Source organism: Eupeodes corollae, chromosome 1 (genome assembly GCF_945859685.1).
Source record: "Eupeodes corollae chromosome 1, idEupCoro1.1, whole genome shotgun sequence".
Taxonomy (NCBI): domain Eukaryota; kingdom Metazoa; phylum Arthropoda; class Insecta; order Diptera; family Syrphidae; genus Eupeodes; species Eupeodes corollae.
In genome coordinates this window covers 60,685,529-60,709,372 of record NC_079147.1, presented here as the reverse complement: position 1 = coordinate 60,709,372, position 23,844 = coordinate 60,685,529, and the positions used below count along the sequence as shown (strand labels likewise).

At 38.8% G+C, this 23,844-nt stretch overlaps 1 protein-coding gene across 1 annotated transcript in view; it reads right to left on the bottom strand.

Annotated features, from left to right (window-relative positions):
• The window catches only part of LOC129943129 (cadherin-86C), a 449,574-nt gene extending 426,114 nt beyond the window's left edge, over nt 1-23,460 (bottom strand). The window contains exon 1 of the mRNA XM_056052378.1: nt 22,639-23,460. The gene's annotated coding sequence lies outside the window, so the exon portion shown is untranslated. The remainder of the gene's footprint in view (nt 1-22,638) is intronic.
• Nucleotides 23,461-23,844: the final 384 nt, after the last annotated feature.

The following is a 23,844-nucleotide window of genomic DNA, read 5'->3' as shown; positions in this document are numbered from 1 at the left end:
TAAAATGCTAACACTCAAGTTTTGATTGAATAGGGATAAAAAACCGCTTGGATTTTAATGCTTAGAAAACCCAATGTTGTCTTGTATCGTTAAAGCTAGATATAACCCTATTGCCTTTATCCATGGATGGTACTTGCATCATCTCACCGAACAGTGGAACAAATCTTTGCATAGTTTTGGAGAAAGTAAGATTATTGCACTTGATATTTCAAAAGCATTTGATAGGGTTTGGCATCAGGCTCTCTTATCGAAAATGCGTGCTTTCGGTTTGCATGAACCCCTCCTTCATTGGATTAGTAAGTACCTTTCGAATCGTTCAATATAAGTAATATTGGATGGATTTAAGTCTGAAAACCACAAAATAAATGATGGTGTGCCCCAGGGCTCTGTTTTATCTTCAACACTCTTTCTCATTTTTATTAATGATCTCCTGTCTGCAACAACTAATCCAATACATTCTTTCGCTGACGATAGTACTCTCAGCTTTTCATATTCGTTTTCAGATTCAAACCCCTCTTCTTCGGATGTGGAACTGCAACGACAAAATATGATAAGCTCATTAAATTCCGACCTAAACAGCATTGTACAATGAGGAATAAGAAACTGCGTGTAATTTAATGCTTCGAAAACGCAATGCTGTCTTGTATCGTTAAAGCGAAGTAAACCCCCCTTGCCATTATCCATAAATGGCACTTGCATCGAGGAAACTGAACATCTCAATATTCTCGATATGTGTATCATTAAACATCTTTTGTGGAACGATCACATACGCGATGTCGCCAAAAATGCCGCAAGATGTTTGGGTTTCCTTAGGCGATGCAAGAAATATTTCACCCCTTCTGATCTTGCTGTTATTTACAAGACTTACATACGTCCAAAGCTTGAGTATAACTCCCATCTCCGGGCTGGTGCTCCTGCAACTTACTTAAGCCTATTCGATAGTATTGAACGTAGAGCATTTAGATTGATTGGTGATATTACCATCATAAGATCATTTACGTCACTTGAACATCGTCGAAATGTTTCTTGTCTCACTCTCTTTTACCGTTATTTTAATGGTTTATGCTCTAGAGAAATAGCCAGCTGCATTCCTCCTCTTAAAGAGTACAACCGTAATACTCGCGCTTCTAGGAATGCTCATCAATATACCCTGGAGCCCAACTTCGGTCGTACTGTCAAGTACAGAGATTCGTTCTTTAGCCGTGCTATGCGAATGTGGAATGCCTTGCCACACTCTGTCTTTCCTAGTCTTTGCAATATTCAGGAATTCAAAACCAATGTGCACCCACATCTTCTTTTAAACCCTCTCTCATCTGCCTAGTGCTCACACTGTGCCTCTGCATAATAAGGGTAGTAATATCCCCTTGAGTGTGTGTTTATTATAAAAAAAAACTTTAAGGAGAGCAGAATTTAGTTACAAAAGAAGACCATTATTGTGCTATTGTAGTTACATAAGGGTTTCGGCGATTTCTTTGTTACTCTTGTGTGGAAGTGACTCTGTTACAAAGAAGTTGCTATTACTTTACAGTAGCAAACCGTGCCACTTTGCTGCTCAGACCATTGTCACTTAGGTAAACTATGCACATGAAATGGCATAGAAATATATTATTACTTTTACCTAATTCATAATTTTATTGAGTCATAATTGGAAATATTTGAATCATTAAAAAAAAGTGGATTGGTAATGCAGCACAAACAATATTTGTATCAGAGTTCCTAAGCGTAAGCGGGAATACCCAAATCATTTTAAGTAGTATAAATAGCTTTGAGAATAGGTAAATAAAATTAGTCTTAAACCAATATTTGAGCTTAATTTTAATTGAGGCTCATGAGTCACAATAATCACGATAGTATAACATCACTTGGCGATCCTATAAACTTGTTTTATTTAGTTTAATAACAAAGAAGAAGCGGAACACAAATAGATGAGCTACTCTTAGGAACAACTGGACAAGCTTTTTGAAGATCTCAACACTCCAAGACCCACACTGATAACTTCCCATTCCATCTGTCGATTTGTATTGCTTAAAACACTTGAATCGAAAATCATCCCTTATCAGTTATTTTATTTGCATCTTTGTGTAGATTATCGTATTTTGTTAAAATAGTTATCGGTGGAATTTCTCAATTCCTCGCAAGAGGCAATACCAATGAAAAACAACTTTAGAAGGCACTGACAGGGATTGAACCCAAGACCTCTGGCATAACAGTGCAACGCAATTACCATCATCCAGTGCCGGCTTTAGGGTATCGCGACCCAGACGGTCGCCTTGGGCACCGCACCGCCGCCGAGACCACAAGCATATTTTTTTTTACACTATCAGAATTGGTCGAAGAGAGCTTAATATTGAAAAGCTTAAACGATCATGGTTTTAGCTTGACTTGATTGGTGCTATTAGGAAAGGCAAAAACAAAGGCGTCTAGAAGAGAATACTAGACATAAATAAATTAGCTTTCTTCGTACATTGGGAGTGCCATAGCTATAATTTGTCATTGTGTGATGCCGCAAAATCGCAAAATGTTACTAGGTGGAAAATTCTAACTGATTACTTAAAAGCGCATACACTCAAAAATTTAAGTAACACGCGCTGGGCGGCTCGAGTAGAGGAAATACAAGATTCTTTGGTTTCGTTAGCAGAAAATTTCAAAGACTATGCGGTGACTTGACACGAAGCAACCACTTTGAAGGAACAAATAAAAGACTTCAGCTTTATTGTTTCCTTAGTAGTTTGGTATGACGTTGTTTTTAAGTTAAATATTGCGAGCAAAGCAAGTCAGTCACCAAAAATAACCTCTCTCCAGTTTACTAATATGCTAAGTAACAGTTGTTCTTATTTCGAAAGTTGTTCAAGCTCTTGTTACGGCTACAGAATCAGCATCAGCAGTTGAAACGCAACGCCTTTTAAAACCACAACAAAGACTAAAACGCATTAAACGCCGACCGGGACGGGGGAAAATGTTGTTGATGAACAGATTACAGATCCAAAAAAAAATTTGAAGTCTGATTTTTTAATGCTCTCCAAACACTAAACTTGTATCTACGAAGATAAGATTTCAGCAAATGAAAGAGTTTTCGGAAACATGGAACTTTCTGCATAAAATCATAATAAATGAAGATAATGAAATAATTCAACATTGTGCCTCACTGCAGATTTTATGTGCAGTCCTAGGCGATTTTAATGCGCAAGGAAGGGAAGACATCTTTGGTTGAATAATCGGGAAGAACAGCCTGCACGGCAACACTTCCGATAACGGATTCAGGCTAATAGATTTTGCTGCGACACGAAAAGTCATGGTAGACAGAACGCGTTTTCCACACCTCAACATCGACAAAGGAACTTGGACTTCTCCAGATCAATCTACCGTCAACCAAATTCACCATATTGCGATCGACAGACAAGCTTCCAGCATCATGAATGACCGCACATTCCGCGGAGCTAACATCGACTCGGACCACTACCTCGTTGTAGCCAAGGTAGCACTTCGGATATCCAGACCCAGGGCAAAATAGGGAGGTGCTGGGAAAAGGTACAACGTCGAACGGCTACAATCGCCAGAGATCGCCAAATCCTTTTCCGATCGAGTTACAAGTAACCTCTCTCGAAGCTTTCTTCCGCCAATACAATGTATCCAAAACCAGTGGCAACATTGCCAAAATGCAATCAGAGAAGCAGTCTCTGATGTGCTGGGTTTCAAGCAGCCAGAAACAAGGAACCCCTGGTTTTATGAGGAATGTTGGCAGGCGAATGCAGCAACCAACAGGCACGCAAAGTAGCGGCGCTGCATTAAGGGACGAGAGCTGCTCATGAGCTCTATGAGCAGAAGAGGGCATGAGAAGCTTGCGGTCAAAGATGTTGAGCGGAATGAAGTTCTAACGTTTTATGAACAGGTGGAACAAAATTCACAGGTACATAAACCTAGAAACGAAGGCTGCAAAGACGAAAGTGGAAACATCATAGTGGAACCGCAGTCAATGCTGAGGATATGGAAGGACCACTTCTGGAGATTGTATAACGATGACGACGAACCAAATTCGACTGTCAGGCAGTATGATCCATTCAACATAGACGACGAAAGCCTCCCGACTTAGACGAAGTAAAGATTGCCATATCTAAGCTGAAGTCTAATAAAGCCGCTGGAGCGGATGGCTTGAATGCCGAGCTCTTTAAAGCAGCTGGAGATAAGTGGGTTAGGAGCATGCACCAACTTATCTGTAAGATACGGTCGGAAATAAGCATGGCCGATGAATAAAACCTCAGTATTGTTTGCCCGATCCTGAAAAAAGGAGACTCTCTAAACTGCAACAACTATAGAGGAATAAGTCTACTTAACATCGCCTTTAAAATCTTCTCTGGTGTAATATGTGAACGTCTAAAGCCCTAGGCTATGCTGTAAACGCAGAAAACAACACCAGCGCTAAGATTAAACGCAGAATAACTTTTGCTAACCGCTGTTTCTTTGGACTAAGAAAGCAATTGAGTGGTAAAGTCCTCTCTCGAGGAACCAAAGTGTTGCTATATAAGACCCATATCATACCCGTCCTGCTATACGGTGCAGAAGCATGGACTATGACAAAAGCGGATGAAAGCACCTTGGGTCGCTTCGAGAAAAAAGTTTTTCTAGAGGAAGAAGCAATTAAAAAAGTATACAATTAAGATATTAAAACACACAAATCACTTCAAATTCTTAGAAAATGTCACGGAAGATTTCATAAAGTATTAATGGCTAACTTATTAATTCTAAAAATTGTTAAAATAAATTCATTGTAGAGCTCAAAGAATGTGTAAAGCCTTAAAAATATTTGTAAGTATATATCTGTTCCACCTTTTGTACAATATTTCTGCCCACCATCACGTCAAAACTTTGGTGCTTGTTCTATTAAAAGTAAGCGTGAGACTTTTCAATTTTTTATAACACTTAAGTCAAGTTTGAAAAATTGTTATTCTTGCTTCAATTTGTAAGTCTTATCTTTCCATCAATTTTAAATCACCTGTGACAACCATATTCTTAGACATTACCTAAAAATATCAAATTTCATGTCATTGTACGACGGAATAAAACTATCCCAAGAAAGAAAACCCTTTTATTCAAAATTCAAATGACTCCATATATCAACCGAGACAATGTGTTTCAAAATTAAAAAAAAATCTATAATGTCGCCCTATTTAGCACCTGACAATGTCAACCTTTAGCCATCAAAGATCCACAACATTAAATCGCCAAGTCAAATTCTTCTCAACAAAAACCTCGCGGGTATAAAGAAGTTTGTCTTAACCCAAAAAATAAAGCTGAAAAAAAGGTATCAAGTTGCATAATGTGTTTTTTTGGTTCTCCATTTTAGCTGACCCAGAACACATCAAGATGAAGCTTCATAAATTAACTTCAAAGTGTCACATTTTTATCTAATTGTTTATAAGCTGTAACGAATTCAAATTCCTCAAAATAAAAGTTACAGAAATCTAACAACGTTACCAAACAGGAAACCATCAAAGGAAGTGACTTCCTCTTTGTTTTATTATTCCATTAGTTCACCCATTGACCACGTGTTTGTCATTACTTGATGTGGTTTTCCGATGAGCCAAGTCACTACAGAACACCTCACCTCACCTCACCGAAGACTGAAGAACGAAGACCGAACCTACTGCACCACCCTCACTGCATATTCCTATACAATTTTTCGTGATTAATAAGCGATGTCTATCGCTAGCCTTGACTTTCGGTTGACCTGAAAACACAGAGTCAGTTCGACAGCAGAGACAGCGGGTGAACGGGTGGCCGGGTGGCGGTGGTTGGCACTGTCCAGTAATTGCCATAAAAGGTATATGGAATGGAACTCCCTCGACTTACCCCAGGTACGACGTATGTTTTCATGAAATGACATATTAGTCCAATCGATTTATTCAGCTGGAATTTCATATGATGCCCGTCGTTAGTCGTTGTTGTCTTCGACGTCGTCGTCGTTGGGGGTCTATTGACATAATTCTGGTGACTTATTGGAAATTCGTTTGTTATAGGCCCCTGTCTGTCGATAGCACAGAATATTAGAATCAGCACAAGGCAACACTACCATCGAACCGACGACCGAAGTCCAGCTGGGAGCACCAGCAAGCATCAAGGACAAATCCGATAAAGTTTAATTGCGTTTTGGAAATTGGAATCAAGCTTGAGTGACTCAATAATTTCAAGCCAAAAATAAAGTAACATTTCATAGGTTTGCCGTCCTGCCATATTAAAAGCATAAGCTCAAAGGTCACTTAGTCACTCCACCCCTAAATTCGCATTTCAGATAACTCCGTCTGCGAAAACTGGGTGTTGGACTTTGCTTCTGATAAATGTACCAACAAAGTAACACGAAATAAAATTGCGGTGTTCTATGACCAATTGCGCCTCCTAGAAGTGTTGTCGCACGATTTGAGTTTCTGGTCGCTGGTCGTTGGACGTTGGTCGAGTGTGACTAATGCGAAAGTCATGTTCCTATTGAATTTGTATTCAAAAAGGAAACCAGAACTTCTTCTGTCTTTCAAAAACAACTCCAATAAAATGCAAAGCCAAAAGGACAATGGTTGTAGGAAGTGCAACGTCCAACAACGTGCAGTGCATATTGTCAACGATCTCAACACCTGTGTTAGGTCAAGATAGATGGAAAAAATGTTTTTCTGGGTTTGTTTGGAAAACTTTTTAAATTGCGAATTGTGTTGGACATTTATCTTCGAGGTGCTGTCATTTTTTGTATCCATATGACAACAACGACAACAAAAACAAAACTAGTTCATAGTTTTTTATGGAAACAGAGGCAGCTGCTTTGGAACTTACTCATTGCTAAACAAAGCTACGAAAATAAATAAATTTCGACAATTTTTTTAATAATAATGTGGCGGTTTAGTTTGAAATCAATTAATGCTGGAAATTGGGATTCCGTAATATGGTTTAGTTTAGTGGAACCAAGAGCTTGGAACTTATTATTAAAACTACATAAATAAAGAGTAGTACCCATTTCATGAAGGAAAGTGCGTTGCCAGAGATCTTGGGTTCGATCCCTTCCTATGTCATCTGAAGTTTTTTCACGGGGACTGCCACTTGAGAGGAATTGACAGTTTATCCAAGATAAATTCTTGTCATGAAAAGTGCTTTCTCAATTTTGCCGTTTCTTCCATCCCTGACAACAGTTTATTTATTATTTAAAAAAGGAAATATGCGTTTATTGATTTTTTTTTAAAATATAGTAAGACATTTAATTGTGTAGTTTTCCATGGGTAACTCCAAGAATATTTCTTCATGAGTATTATTCAACTTCAATGTAAATATATAAATTTGTGGGCTCTTTTTAAAGGATGTTCAAATGGTAGACATGTGCATTCAAGAGGACACAAGCGTCCACCGGTTTTTCTCAAAACCCACCTCTGTCTATCAACTCCTACTCTCACCTCCCCGTGGTGAACATCAGGTGCCTATAGTACCTCAACTGTAGATTGGGTTTCAACCCCAGTATAAAGTTGATGGGGGCAGCAAACGAGAGAGGGGGGGAGAGGTGTTTCCACTAAGGCACCTCTCTTTATCCAGACGGCAGCGTAGGAATTCCCAAGATGAAATCAACGGTGGCGTCTACAGTTCCAGTAAAGTTGAACTACTTAGTGAACACCTCATAGAGCTTCTTCGACTTATTCAGAGCCCAGGCCTATAAGGAACGGTTTTATCCGGCTCCCCATCCTTGGAGTTATACTTAGGATCTGGCCCTCCAGGTCTGGGGTTGTGCCGTCGTAGGGTGACTTCCTGGCCACGTAAAAGCTTTCATAGTTGCGAAGCACCAACAAGCCTCGGATACGGACGGATTTACTGTTGACAACCAACGCAAACGAATAAAGAACAACGAACTTCGGATATGCACGTGGAATGTTAGGTCCCTTAACAGACCACGTGCGGCTGAAGAATTAGCGGAGGCCCTAGACCGCTATAAAGCAGATATCACCACCATCCAGGAAATACGATAGGATGGGCCGGGCAAAAAGAAGATGAAAAACTGCGATATTTACTATGGTCACTGCTACCACGAAAACCTTATTTGGATGCGGCTTCGTCATTGGAGCCAGACTTAGGCAAAAAGTCTTGAGCTGTAGGTGCATCAATGAGCGCCTCATTGCCATACGCATCAAGGCTAAATTCGGCAACATTAGCCTGATATGCGCGCACGCCCCCACAGAAGAGAAAGACGACAACACCCAAGATATTTAAGGTGCGCGGAGAAGGTACAACGTCGAACGGCTACAATCGCCAGAAATCACCAAATCCTTTTCCGACGGAGTTATTAGTAACCTCTCTCGAAGTTCTCTGCCGCCAACACAATGTATCGAAAACCAGTGGCAACATTGCCATCAGAGAAGCCGCCTCTGATGTGCTGGGTTTCAAACAGCCACCAACAAGGAACCCCTGGTTTGATGAGGAATGTCGGCAGGCAAATGCAGCCAAACAACAGGCTGCATAAAAGGACGAGAGCTCCTCGTGAGCTCTATGAGCAGAAGAGGCGAGAGGAACGCCGACTTCTCAGAAGGAAAGAGAGGGCAATAGAATCTTGCAGTCGAAAATGTTGAGAGGTATGAAAGCAGGAATGAGGTTCGAAAGTTTTATGAACAGGTGAAACGAAATTCACGACGAAAGTAGAAACATCATATTGGAACCGCAGTCAATGCTGAAGATATGCAACATCATATTGGAACCGCAGTCAATGCTGAAGATATGCAAGGACCACTTCTGCAGACTGTATAACGGCGACGAAGAACTGAATTCCTCTGTCAGGCAGGATGATCCATTCAATATAGACGACGAAAGCCAACAATCCCGTTCTCCCGACTTAGACGAAGTAAAGATTGCCACATCTAAGCTGAAGTATAATAAAGCCACTGGAGCGGATGGCTTGAATGCCGATCTCTTTAAAGCAGCTGGAGATAAGTTGGTTAGGAGCATGCACCAACTTATCTGTAAGATATGGTCGGAAGAAAGCATGCCCAATGAATTTAACCTCTGTATTGTTTGCCTGATCTTGAAAAAAGGAGACCCTCTGAACTGCACCAACTAACCACCAAATCTTCTCCGTCGTAATATGCGAACGTCTAAAGCCCTTCGTGAACAACCTGATAGGTCCTTATCAGTGTATTTTTAGACCAGAAAAGTCCACAGTTGATCAAATATTCACATTACGGCAGATCCTAGAAAAAACCCAAGAACACCAAATCGACACCCACCATCTTTTCATCGATTTGAAGGCCGCATATGACAGCATCTACAGGGATGACCATGTCCGTTTGTGCAGGATGACCATGGAGAATTCACGCTGCTCCATGAAGGTTGGAAACAAGTTAACAAAACCTTTCGATGTCAAAAAAGGTTTAAGACAAGGTGATGCGCTGTCATTTGATTTTTTTAACATTGTGCTTGAAAGAATAGTGGAGAGCTCACACGTTAACACTAGAGGCACTATCTTTCAAAAGTCTATCCAATTACTGGCATATGCTGATGACATTGACATAATCGTAAGAACTCAGCGTGATGTCAATGGGGCATTTTTGAGTATTGAGGCGGAGGCGGAAAAAAATGTCGTAAAGAAAGGACATAAATCACCGACGTCTTGGTCAAAACGTCACCATCGACAGACGTAACTTTGAGGTAGTCAAGGACTTCGTCTACCTAGGCTCTGCTGTAAACGCAGAAAACAACACCAGCGCTGAGATCAAACGCAATATAACGAGGGAGGGAGCAAAGTGTCGCTATATAAGACCCTTATCATCCCCGTCCTGCTTTACGGTGCAGAAGCATGGACTATGACAAAAGCGGATGAAAGCACCTTGGGTTGCTTCGAGAGAAAAGGTCTTCGTGTGATCTACGGTACCGTATGCATCGAAGGGGAGTGGAGGAGAAGATGGAACGACGAGCTGTACGGGCTGTACAGCGACGTTGACTTAGCCAGAAGGGTAAAAGTCCAACGACTAAGATAGCTGGGTCACGTAGAGCGCATGGAAACCAATGCTCCGGCCCGGAAAGTCTTCGAATCCACACCCACAGGACAGCGCATTAGAGGAAGACCGCGGATTAGGTGGCGCGCGCAAGTGGAAGGTGACCTCACCCAACTTGGAGCGCGAAACTGGAGACATCTAGTTAGGGACCGAGCTATATGTATGGGTTAGGCCCTAGTTCACACAGGACTGTAGCACCACCTTAAGTAAGTAAGTAAGTTTTAAAGGAAATGTTATGTGACAAGAAATATTAAGGACCTGTGAAAATACTTCATAGATGGGGTTTTAACACAGCCTTACGCTGACTTCCTACGCACTTACCTTTAAGCTACAAATACTAATAAGTAGAAGAAGAACTAAGATTATTGCTACTATTTTTGACAAAAAACCTAGGATTGTCGGGTTCTCGTCGATGTTTTGAATAAAAATTCAACAAATGACGGTACACCGAATTTTGCATACAAACTTAAGACTTATAGCTTTCTATGTTTAGATAACACAATAACTCAAAATAGTCTATCACCAGAATGTCGTATCTAATGAAAGCCATCTACATTCTCAACGTGTCACTGTTTTTTACGGGTTGTGAAATAAAGATGGAGAAAGGTTAGACCTTATCTTTTTTTTTATGACGTTTATATAAAATTATCAAGTCAACGTTTATTTTAAACAAAGACGGTAAATGGTTTTAAAAAAAATAAGGGAAATATAACAATTTTAAATATGGATGGCCACATGAAATATAGGATATATGTATGACTTAAAGATGGAATTCGTGAAGACATCGGGGACAAGCAGCCGCGTATATTCAAGTTGGTAATCGAAAACTTCATGAAAAGTAAAGTCTGTTTTTGTTTTTTAAAGTTTTTATTGGCATTCTTTGATTTCTCTAAAAAAATATATTTTTTTTTAATTTCAAAGCGAAACCTCTAATCGGAAAACTTTATACTTCAAAACTCTTTCGTATGTAAGTTTTTGAAACGCAACTGACCTTAGCGAATGTTTGACATATATCCCTAGGATCTTAAATTACAAAAACTTGTAACTCAAAACAAACTTTTCTCCATTTTGAGTGACATTTAAATGGCCAAAATTCTGCTTTAAGGAACATGGGATATTTTTTATCAGAAGCCAATTAGTGGCAAGAAATTCCCTTCCTTGTTTGTTTGTCAATTCCCACATAAATTGACAAGACACGATTTAATTTTCAAAAAACCTCTTTGACGCTGATTACGACTTTGGCTTTGACCGAACAACCGGCCAGTCCAGTGATGATGACGATGACGACAAGCGACTCGACGGATCTAACTCCAACTGCACTCATCCATAAATCATACCTCACCGACCGACGACGACTTCGAACTGGTTACCTCTCGCTTGCGGACCAATCACAACCTAACAAACTAATCCAGAACCAGGAATTAATTTCAGAACTGTGACCGCCTGGAGACACTGATGATCTGATTGTCCATCTGTTGATTGATTAGACGTGCGCAGCCAATAGTTGACTGCACTCCCATCATGTACCGCATATTCATTGCACCAGTCTCGTAGTCTCAATCTTAGTTTAAGTTTTAGTCGCAGTCTCAGTCTCAGCACTCAGTTAGTTAGTTCGGTATCGCATCAGACTAGCTTAAGGGCGGTATAGGGTAATCACAAAATATAAGCCTGTGATATTAATAACCTTCACTTTGTACGTTGCAAGGATGCAGAGAGAGAGAGAGTGCTGTAGCTGGTTAAAGCGTTTTCAGGAACAATAGCTAACAAGCAAACTCATTTCCATGACGGAGATAACGTAGGAAGCTGTAGGTATACGAGTAGACCGATATAGAAAAGGTACACAAGACAGCGAATTATATAGCTTCCAGAAGTTTTGCTAGTTTTCCCGATCCCAAAAAAAGAAACCAAAAAATGAAAAAATGAGATGCTCCCTTCCCTGATCTGCGCTAAGGTCGGTCGGTCGGTCGGTGTGGTGTGTTGTTGGGTGAGAACCAATGTGCCTTCGATTCTATTACAGGAACATGATTAAGTGCTGCCGTAAGCTGTAAGTTCCCAAGTCGAAGACAATTTCTATTTTGTAACCATTCAGCCAGTTCAGTTGTTGGGACCGTGATCCGTGAGCACGATAAAGAAATTCTTCACCATCTCATACGGGGGCCTTTGGAGAGGTAAAACAAAAACAAAGTACACAAATAAAATGTCTAGAAGCGGGAGTATCAGTGTGCGGTTCTACTCTACGGATGCTATGATGCTGAAGGTAGAACTTAGAATACAACCACACCAAGCCAGCCAGCGCAGAGCAGCAAAGGACAAGACACCACAGCGATGAGCGTCAGCAGCGTTCCAAAGTCACAAATTGAAAAGAATATAAAGGATATAAATTGAAATTTTCACGCCACCAGGCATCGAAGACTTAAATTATTGCCTACTGATTCCATGGGTTATTAATTTATTGCATTATGTTTGAAATTTATATTTTTCTCTAACTAAGTATCAGGAGTGTGAGTGGTTTTATTTTTGTCTATTTTTGGTCAGCAAAACTGAGGAAAAAGAGGTCGTTAGGGTTCAAAGTTTGTAGATGATTTTCCTTAATTGTCATCTTTGGATGTATCTTTGTTGGGTTTATAAAAGAAAGATAAAAGTTATTGGTAAGGCATTTTTGAAAACATTGTATTGGCTACATTGTTCCTAAGGTCTGTTATTTTTTTTTTGTAGTTCTTAGAAATCGGGTCAACTCAAGAAAATGTTATTTTCCGTGTTGGTCTTTAGAAATCAATGTTATTTCCAATAAAAATAGTTCTCTTTTTTCTAATAATTGGACATAGTTATTTTTTACAAGAAATTAGAGACCAAACTGTTTTATTTTTTAACAACTGCAAGTAAAAAATACCATAGGAAAATACAATGGTAAATAGTTTAAACTTTTCAAAGGTTATGTACCATTTTTGAACCGATAGCCTTCATAGGTAATATGACAATTGGAAGATTTTGATGTGGACGACCTTTGGTTCCAAGAAGTCAGCTCTACATGCTTTACTTCCAAGAAGCAATCAATTTATTGAAGGAAGCTTTTGGTGAGCACATCGTGGGCTTGTGGTGCTTTGTGGCTTTCAAGGTCTTGCGATTTAACATCGCTGAAATATTTTGTACAAAGGGTTATGCGAAGTCACTTGTCTACCCAGTTAAGTCTGAGATAACACCTTGGTAGATAATATCCGACACGGAATTACTGACATAAGTCATCAAAAATCTTTTCGAATGTATTGGTCATTTCGGATTGAATTTATTCGAGCAAGCCTCCGCGGTAGTAACCGTTGCGTGATAGTAAGTGCGTTGGTCATACCGAAGGTCTTGGGTTCAATCCCTGACTGTGTTATCCAAAGTTTTATATTCACATTTACTGCCTTTTGCGAGGAATTGACAAATCTTCCAAGAGTAATTCTTGTCATGAAAAGTGCTTTCTCATATTAGACGTTCGGATTTGGCTTACAACTGTAGGTACCCTCCATCCCTGACAACTCGCACAAAGGAATGGTTAAGAGTTGTAAGACACTAGGTTAGTTCCCAACGGACTGTTGAGAAACATAATCTGTATTTATAAGCCACGGTGCGGCCGGCGGCCACATGTTTATATACCTGTGTTATAGGTGGATCTTTTTTTTGTAAGAAGCAAAATTGTAATTTAAAGAAAAATTCGCAATGCAAAATTTAGGTTTAAGCTGTTTTTCACGGATACAGGGTTATCCAATTTGCGGTTTCAAAAGTAAACGTTAATAAAATAGATAAAATATTTTTTTTTAATATTGTATCGAACTGCATGAGATTTACAACCTCAGCAGTCGATGGTTCCAGAAATAAATAGAAGGTAAATGAAACTTATGTAAATATTATAAATAACTTAACGAAAGAGAAGTGTTCGTTATGTGAACGAAATCTCTTAAAAACGTTTCTATAAGTTTTTTATGTAGTCTTAATATAAGTTGCAAGAAGGACGGTCGCAGGCTTTAAATGAATAAAGATGGATAGTGGTTTTTTATATATTTTTCCACTCTAAAAATCATTGTGTTTTTACTTTTAATTTCGAAGGTTTCTGTTTATAAAAGGTAAGCTGGGCTACGATACAAATATCATTCTTTTTTCTTAGAAAATTTGGACGTTGAGATCATGTCAGAAATACTAAATTATTCAAATGACCACCACGGAAATTGTTGCAAACAACGATTGTTGTGAGGTTATTTTCGGCCACTTTTTGACACATTGTGGGCGGTATCTCAGCCATAACTTGGCGAATGTTGGTTTTTAAGTGCTTAAAAGGTATATCTGCATAAACACGGTCTTTCGCAGCCAGGAAATGTGTCTTGCAATAAAGTCTTATTCATTCCAGTTGTACGGCATGTGGCACCGTCTTGTTGAAACTACATACTCTTCAAGTCGTATTCTTCAATAGTAGGCTAAAAACAGGCGGTTATCATAAATCTCGCGGCCAGGGCTAAAAATCTGGAGAGATCATTTATACCAGCTGCTTAATGTTGATGAAGTCAACGATTTCACCAGCGAGCAGCCACGTAAAATCCATTTGGTTGACGATCTAGAGTCTTACCCACCCGACCAGAGTGAGTTCAAACTAGCCATCACCAGGCTGAAGTCGAACAAACCGGTGATGACGGTCTGTAGGTGGAGCCTTTTAAGTACGCTGGAGCAGATTTTGTCCGAAGAAAGCATGCCCGAGGAGTGGAACTTAAGCACCATCTGCCCGATCCATAAAAAAGATGACCACCCTCTCTGCACTAACTACAGAGGCATTAGCCTTTTAAACATCGCATACAAGATCTTGTCCAGCGTATTATGTGAACGCCTGAAGCCATTTACTGAGGAACTAATTGGCCCTTACCCGTGTGGCTTCAGGCCTAGAAAATCTACCATCGACCAAATTTTCACTGTTCGCCATATCCTGGAAAATACCCAAAAACATAACATCGAAACATGCCATCTTTTCATCAATTTTAAAGCATCTAATGACAGAGTAGACAGGAACGAACTATACCGTGCAACGAAGTCTTCAATGTGGTCAAATAGAGTCGATTCACACCGTAGACTTGGTCAAAATGTGACAATTGACAGGTACAACCTCTCGGTGGTAAACGAATTTATCTGGGCACTGCTGTTAATTCTACAAATAACATCAGCGTGGAGATCAAACGTAGAATTGCCCTTTCTAATTGCTGTTTCTTTTGCCTAAGCAAGCAGTAGAGGAATAAGGCCCTATTGCGAAGTACCAAAGAGACACTGTACAAAACTTTAATCATCCCAGTCTTGCTGTATGGTGCAGAAGCATGCAGACCCTTTTCCAGGCGGATATCTTCGAGAGGAAGCTTCTGCGTACGATCTATGGTCCGGTTTGTGTCGACAGGCAAAGTAACATCTGGCGGAGAAGATTTAATCAGGAGTTATACGAGCTGTACAGCGACTTGGCACTGGTCGAAAAACTGCGTGTTCAACGCTTAAGATGGCTAGTGCATGTTGAGCGAATAACATCGAGCTCCAGCCCGTAAGGTATTCAACGCCAAGCCTGAGGGAACAAGAAGCATCGGCAGGCCTCATCTTCGGTGGAGTGATCAAGTTGAGGCCGACGCACATCAACTTGGTATTCGAAATTGGAGGCAGTAAGCTAGAGGTGGAATAAACTGGCGAAAATTATTACTTAAGGCCCAGGAGCACAATGCGCTGTAGCGCCAACTAAAGTAAACTAAGGATTTTTAAATCATTTTCAAGGCTGTGTTCACAAAATTATAGAACTATAAAGTTGAGTGCACAATTTATTACATTGACATACATTTTTGTTTAGGATCTTTCTCTTAAGATGAATAACCTTCCGTCTGGCCTGTCACCAAAATTCTTGTTCGAAGTAATGACAAAATCTTTCTTAAAGGTGTCCATATTTTGTTTATCACGAAAATCAATAAGTTTTGGAAAAACTAATAGGATACTTTTCAACAACTAAATTATCAATAAAATGAAATTTATGGAAACACATATAATATCAAACAAACAAGCTTAGCTTAAAAATTAAATTGGGTGGCGCAACAGTCCGTTGTGAACCAGGGCCTAGTGACTTACAACTCTCAACCATTCCTGTGTGCGAATATTGTTGTCAGGAATGGAAGAGGCATACAGTTTTAGGCCGAATCCGAACGCCTTATTTGAGAAAGCACTTTTTCATGACAAGCTTAGCTTATAAAAGAAATAAAGAAACATAGACAAAATATTCACATCGGTTACAAAATCCGTTGAATAGGTTGCTAGGAAAATCAAATGTCAAACTTAACATTCATTTCTACTATAGTAAAAATGGCAACTACAACTCCTAGCTAGGCTAAATTTAGTTTTAGCTGCAGCTTTAAGAAATGTTTGGTGCCGCAGTTCATCGAGGTTTTGAGTTGCTGGATGCCCGACACAAAGCCACAAGAACATTTTCCTCTGCTTCTGCTACTTGCTCTGTTGTTGCTTGAGAATTGAGGAATGATGCTGCTTTATTCAAAAGTTCTTGATGCTGAAAAAATAAACTAATACATTTTGTTTTACCCTGGCCAAACAGCGGTGATGTGGTATCATACCCACTGATAGCATGAATAAACAAAGTGCATTAGAAAATGTATTTTTCAATCGATGCGGTTGAGTACTAACTGCCTGGTGTTTTCCCTCTTCCACAATTTTGGAGCAAAAGATTACTATGTTTTGATGCCAACGAGAAGGTCAATGTCTTGACCAACAACACCCACAGAGTCATACCTGGGAGCAACAGAAATGGCAGTGTTCACAATCATAAGGTCAGAATCTTCGACTGTCTAGTGTACGCAGATATTAGCTTTCTGTAAAATCTCAGCAGTTCAATAAAACGTTTCTTATTGCTTTCATTTCCAAGGAGATTTTCTTGTCTAAATCGAAAACTTTGCCAACAATTCGGGACAAAAATAAATTCCGTTTAATATTCTAGAAAAATTACCTCTGATGAGAGTATGCGATACTCTGTACGCACTTGGAGCCGAAACAACAAGGAACCCTTCCAAACGAATAAAAGTGTAAAGTTTTGGTTCAGCAAATACTTTTTTGCATGAACGTTGCATAATATATATTAATAGAATTTGAAACTTCTTGTTTCTCAATAAATACATTGGTAAAAAAAACCTAAAAGCTACAACAATATTTAAAAGATTATATCTCAGAGTCTATACGACCTAGCAGAACCAGTTTTGTTTTGAACTTTAGCTATTTACCTCTACTTCAAATGTTATAAAATCAAACATTGACAAAGCATTTACCATTTACTTACTATCAACCAAAAACCGACTTAAAATCTGTACTTTTAACATTTTTGAGAAAAATTCTCAAAATTCAAAGAGCTCTATCTCGGAAATTATTTGAGCTAGAAATTTCGTTTTGATCTCGAATTGTAGGTAATTTAATCTAGTTTAAAAGAGCCATTAACTTTGTTTTTCTCAAACAAATATTTAAGAATATGTTTTGAAAACACAGGAAAAAGTCCAAAAATTAAACAGTTCTTTTAAGATGGCGGCGCACGGGTTGGTGGGGGGAATTAGAAAACTTAGATTTTTCAACAGCTTACTAATCCAAACAATCTAATTTATGTAACCATTCTATGGTGACAATTTGACTGGACTATTGATTAAACTGACAAAACGTAAAGGCCTGATAAAATTTTAAAAATTATTTAAATAAAAGTGCTTTTAGTGTTTGATTATGAAATCGGACATAAGACTTAGATTTGAAATTCCAGCCAACTTTCCAATAAAGTTGACTTTATTGAAATATTCGAAAACATGTAACTTGATTGGTTATATGGTCGAACAGAGAAATGCTTTCATCTACTCTGATAGACTTAGAGTCTGTTTCTATTTCACAATAATAAATTAAAGTGAAGTTCTGAGTAGCAACCCTGCACTTAATTTCCTTTGCAGTTCAATACTCGAATAAGCGAATAGTGTGTTTTCAATTCTCCAGTGTTTTTAAGGTTTTGACAAATTAAGGTTGGATTTATTGCATTATTGATTACGGATGTAATTTTTTTTTAAACATTACTTATAGATCCTTTCAAATAAAAATGTACCCAAAAAAAGATGTCATTTCGTGTAACTGTGACTTTACTTTTCTTTCATCTGACAGGTCCCTTAAGTCTCCCTTCATTGACCAAACACAGAGAGTATTTTGGAATTCTGTTATGTTATTGCAATCTTAAATTGGTCTATATTATCCTCATCAGGCTTGAAGTGTTTTAATTTTGTGATCACAAGTAATTGCTGTAAAATAAATAAATTGGGTGTCGCAACAGTCCGTTGGGAACCAGGGCCTAGTGACTTAAAACTCTCAACTATTCCTTTGTGCGAGTACTGTTCTCAGGAATGGAAGGGACCTACAATTTTAGGCTGAATCTGAACAGCTAATTTAAGAAAGCACTTTTTCATGATAAGTATTACTCTTGAAGGATTTGTCAATTCCTCGCAAGAGGCAGTACCAGCGGAAATTATTTTTTTTTTTAAATTAAGGTGGCAGAGGCAGGGATTGAACCCAAGACCCCTTGCATGACAGTTTAACGCACTTTTTTTTCTTTTTTTTTTTAATTCATTTTTATAAATTCAATCTTAAACCTATCTTAAAGCTAGACAAAAATTCATAAAACTAGCCTAATTATCCACAACTTACAACTTACTTAATGGTCCCATACGGACACTCTAAGTAAAACAATAATACCTAATACTAATGCCTTTCGCCCCTAAGATCTATTTTCACTTCTATTCAATTGCATTTATTTTTGTATTCATTAGAAAATTTAAAAAACTAATATAAGTAAAATAAGGTCCTTAATATAAAACTTAAAGCTAACTTAAACTACCTATTCTACCTATAAACTACTTAAAACTAGAACAACCACAGCAGCAAATATAACTATCTAACATTTTTGTTTTTCATATTTTGTTATCTTTGTTTTTTTTATTCTATGTTTTTTTTAATGATTTTTTTTAATGTTGTTTTTTTTTTATTTTTTTTTCTATTTCTTTTTGTGCCACAATGCCTATTCTACTTAAACTAAACTCTAAAACTATAAAACAAGTATTTAAGCCAGCCAAGGCTTAAAACCCCATCCCGATCCAATATCAAGTGCCGATTGAAGCCACCAAAACTGGTTCTCCTGCTTCACCCTATCAGTTCAGTTGGACAAAGCCCCACTGAACCGAAGGAGCTCTGCTCCGCCTTGTTCCATGACGTCCCGATTGTATGGGAGTCGCCTATCCACGTTTCTTGGTGGTAGATTAACGGAACTGCCAATCTATTCTGTATCAGACCGCATTTGTCTAAAAAGAGGAATGCCTCTGGTGGAATGAACCCGCTCAAGCGTGCACTTTCAAAATACACGTCGTTCGGATAAAACGCCCCGAAAATTAAATTGTTGGTCGAAGACATAGCTCTTGCAATGTGATCTCGAACGAGTTTTATCACGAAATTGTCAATTCTGTTGATTCGAGCCCCGTTGTATAGGACCTCGTTGGAATAGTAATGCACATAAGAAGATTCGGCTGTTCGATATAAGCCGGTACAGCGTCGTAAACACTGCCGCTCGAACACCCGATGCTTCTCCATCTGGGAAGGGGCAACGTTGAACCACACAGGACAACCATACACGATCATTGGCCGTATGAGGGCCATGTAGCAAATTACCTTCGCTCTGGGGTCAAGCCGACTGCTAAAAAACAGGCGATTCGTCAGAGCGAAGGCTCCTCTGGCCCTGGTCAGAGCAGCATTTATATGTCTGTCGAAATATAAATACTGATCTAACCAGATACCGAGGTACTTCACTACACTTTTGCTCGCTAATGGCTGCCCGTGAAGATCAACGATGACCATCTTGCGCCAATTCTTACACGTATCCCTTGTGGCCCTAGCCAACGGAGTCCGGAACAGAATTGTCTCCGACTTCTGGACATTTATTTTCAGTTTCCAGCCGTCGCAATATCGCTGAATCTTGTCGAAATCACGTTGCAATAGAATTCTAATAACCTCAACCTTTCGGGCCGTTCTGTACGCAATGAGATCGTCGGCGTACGCAATTGCCTTTGTAAGACTACCTATCAGATCGCTGGTGTAAATGCTGAAGAGAATCGGCTAATTCACCGCTCTCTGTTGAAGACCATTTTTAATTGAGAATGTTGTGGTAGAAGTTACATTGCCACTTTTGACAACAAACTTTCTACCGTTAAGCATATCATAAAGTATATACAACAATGGCTTGCTTATGCCAAGCCTGCTCAGTTTTAGGTAAATACCCTCTTACCATACGATGTCAAAGGAATTTTCCAAATCTTCCAGAACAGCACCTGTGCTTTGCTATTTTGATTTATTTCATTGGATATCAGAAAAGAGTTTAGATGCAGCATGAATTGTGTCATGACCCGCCTTGAACTCGAACTGTTTATCCGGTATAATTTTGTTGTCCGCAGCCCACTTAGTCAGAGCCCTATTAATGATTTTTTCGAAAACTTTGCTGATGCTCGGAAGAAGACTTATCGACCGAAGATTTGACGGGTTGGAGTTGTCCTTTCCCTTTTTCGGGAGAGGATGAACCACAGCGGTCTTCCAATGCACTGGATAATATGCATTATATGCGAATGCTAACATTCACCTACTACACTTGCTGGAAAGCAGCTCCCACCGCCTCCACTTTTTCCTTCGGATCTTCAATAATATTAAAGTCATCGTCAAAGATGGCTTCTTCTGGATCTATTTGCGCTGTCCTGAGTACGTCTCTGTTCTCTTCGGTTCTTTGGAGTTTAAGACACGAAAGGTCATTGTCGTTTTTTTTCCTGAATATCTTATTGATTTTGGTGAACATACCAGGGTCACTCGAATTAACTGACCGGATCTTGCGGTCCCAGTACTTGTTAATTGATAACCTGTAGTTCTCCTTAATCAACAGATTGACATTTTTTATTGACGACTTCAGTGTCCTAACCTCCAAGTCGTGTGGGTCTGTAAGTCGTCTGTACAAGTTTTTGAGTCTTGTCAGTAAGCCACTCTTGTGCCTACGTAGTGCGTCAATAGTCGCGTTTCTGTAAGCATCCATTTGGTCCCGTTCTTTGTACTTTGGAATTGTCCTTTCCATTGTTCGTTTTATTGTTTGGTCCATCTGTTGTAAATGTTGGTCAATTTCTGTATTTGTCAGGTTTCTGTTGTTTGGTGGGGCTATGTCACTCGAACGAAGTTCTCTCGCTAAGGCGTTGGTGAAAGGATCTTACTGTAATTGTAAGAGTGCGTTGCAACGTATTCCTCCAACTCTACGCGTTCGTTCGGAATCTGCATTCCAGCAGCCAGTCCGCAGTGATCACTGTCGTACTCGACTGTCTGTAAGCAGTTTCGAGGGTGATTACCCACTTTGTCTCTTACTGTCAGTCTGGTGTCGTACAGCAAAAGATCCAGAAAGGAGCCGCTTCTTGGATACGATGGTTTTTTAGTAGCCAGCAGGTCGACGCCATATTCAACGCTGTAAAGATTCATCAAATTACAAAGATGATTACGTCTCGGAATACTATGTTGATTTCCCCAATCTTCATGTTTTGCGTTCAAATCACCGGCCAAGATGAAATAGTTTTCTTCCAAGCTCAGTTTCAGTTCCCTAAAAAGAATCTCGAGTTCTGATGCAAAGTGACCTGCGGAGCTCCAGCCGCATAAGCCGCAATCATATACATCCGCTTCCCTTGAGTGAGAGAGATGCATACAACGCAAACTTCTAGCGTCTTGAGCTTTCGCAATTCATTGTTGTATATGACTTTATAATTAATGCCTTTTCGTATAAGGAGAGCGACACCGCCCCCTTGAGTGGAGTCTTCTTACGATATTGTAATTTTTATGAGTCAATTTGTGTTTGTGGCTTAGCTTAGTTTCGCTAGCCATAAACACATCAGGACTGTAGTTTTTCAACAATTGGAACATATTGGCTCTTCGTTCAATCCTTATCAGTGAATTTACATTCACAGCTAGGACTTTAAGGCGCGTCTCCGGCAGCGCGCCCATTATGGTCTAAATTGCGCCAGGCAGGCAACAGAGAGTAGAGATAATCTACCCTTTTGCCTTGCTCCTTTATCTGACTTTGCAGCCCTGTTAGTTGACCTTTGGCTGGCTTTTTGGCTGGCCTCTTTTTGCTTCATTTCTTACAGTTTAACGCACTAACCATCATGCCACGGGTACTAATAAAAGTAATTGCTGTACGATTGTTTAAATTAGAATAAGATATATTTTATTAAGAATTAGATAACCCTTTTCATAATTATCAACTAAAGTTAGTATTTAACGTTTTCAAATAAACAGATTTACGGAAACAGTTGCCGAAATATCGGGCTATTCGATATGAAACCTCTTGCTGGAAAACCCTGTAATACTCGTTCTAATTAACTTAACCTCAATACTAGTTCAATCCTTCATCTACTATAATCACGAATACCATAATTAAAATCCTCGCATATTTCATATCAAGCATGCGGGGTCGGGAAATGCCCTAAATTTTTCCCTGTATATTCCAAAAATGTACTTCGAAATTAACAAAATAAGTAATTACATATTAACTTACCTCTTTGTACTGCAACTTGTTTTCGAATATAAAAACATCAAGGATTGAATTTCGTTCTCAATTTGAAACTTTTACTATAAAAGGATGTTTTCGTTCAATACCAACAACAACAACTTCACTTGTTCACTTTTCCTTTATCCTTAAATTGAAGAAGAGCCTTATAGCCGTTTTTCTCTTGTTTGTTTTAATTCTATTTTTCAACACTTTATATTCGCTTTCTAACGATTTGGATTTAAATCAATCACGGAACGTTAAATGAGCACAAGGAGCTTACTATTCCCGCAAATATAGTAAATACTCAAACTCATCCATGTTACTTTTTCTAACATTGGTATAGGTACTTTCTGATTTGCATATAGGAGGACTTGCCTTTTTTTCCACTTCACTTCTTTATCGCGGCTTGGTCGGTCTTCTCTTCAGTTAGTTGGTCGGAAGGATATACTCGCTGGGTGGTCGTGTATCGATAATCCACTTGAAATTGTTTGTTTTTTAACTTTAATTTCTATTTTCAATTGAAGCAACCTGTAAACTTGGAATTAGGTTTCTTCTATACGAAAAAAGGTAAAATTGTTTGAGTTCTTTTTTATTTTTTGAAACCTTCAAGTGAAGCTATTCGTTTTGCGAAGGATAACGACACGACGACGATAACGACATTGGCGGTGCGACAATAGCCTCAAAACATTTATTTGCATGTTAAAATTTGATTATATTCGAAAAAACGAATTTGAATAAATATTTGATTGCAATTAAGTAATTGGGACGATTGTTGACATTATTATTTCTGAAGGTCCTTTGGTCTTGGATGAGTAGTTAGGATTTCTTTGTCAAAGCAAGTGCGGTTTTCTGAAAAATAATATGAAAATAAAATACCATTAATCTTTTAATTAAATCTTTTTCTTTGATGAAGTTAAAAAGAGGAATTTTCTTAAGAGACTGAGAATTTGAAAATGAAGCAAAGCATAGAAAATTGTCCTAAAATTCATTAAATTAATTTGATTTCTCAAATTATGTCATGGCCTTAATGTTAATGTTAAATGTAATCATAATCTAGAGGTAGAATAAATAAAAATCCAAAAGAAATTGTCAAATAAGTTTCTAACACTTTAAAGGGCATTGAAATTATTGTACTACATTTGTGGAGAAATGTTGAGCGTTATTTTCAAATTTTACAAAATTTAGTTGGTGAATATCTTGGAGTGCTTCTTT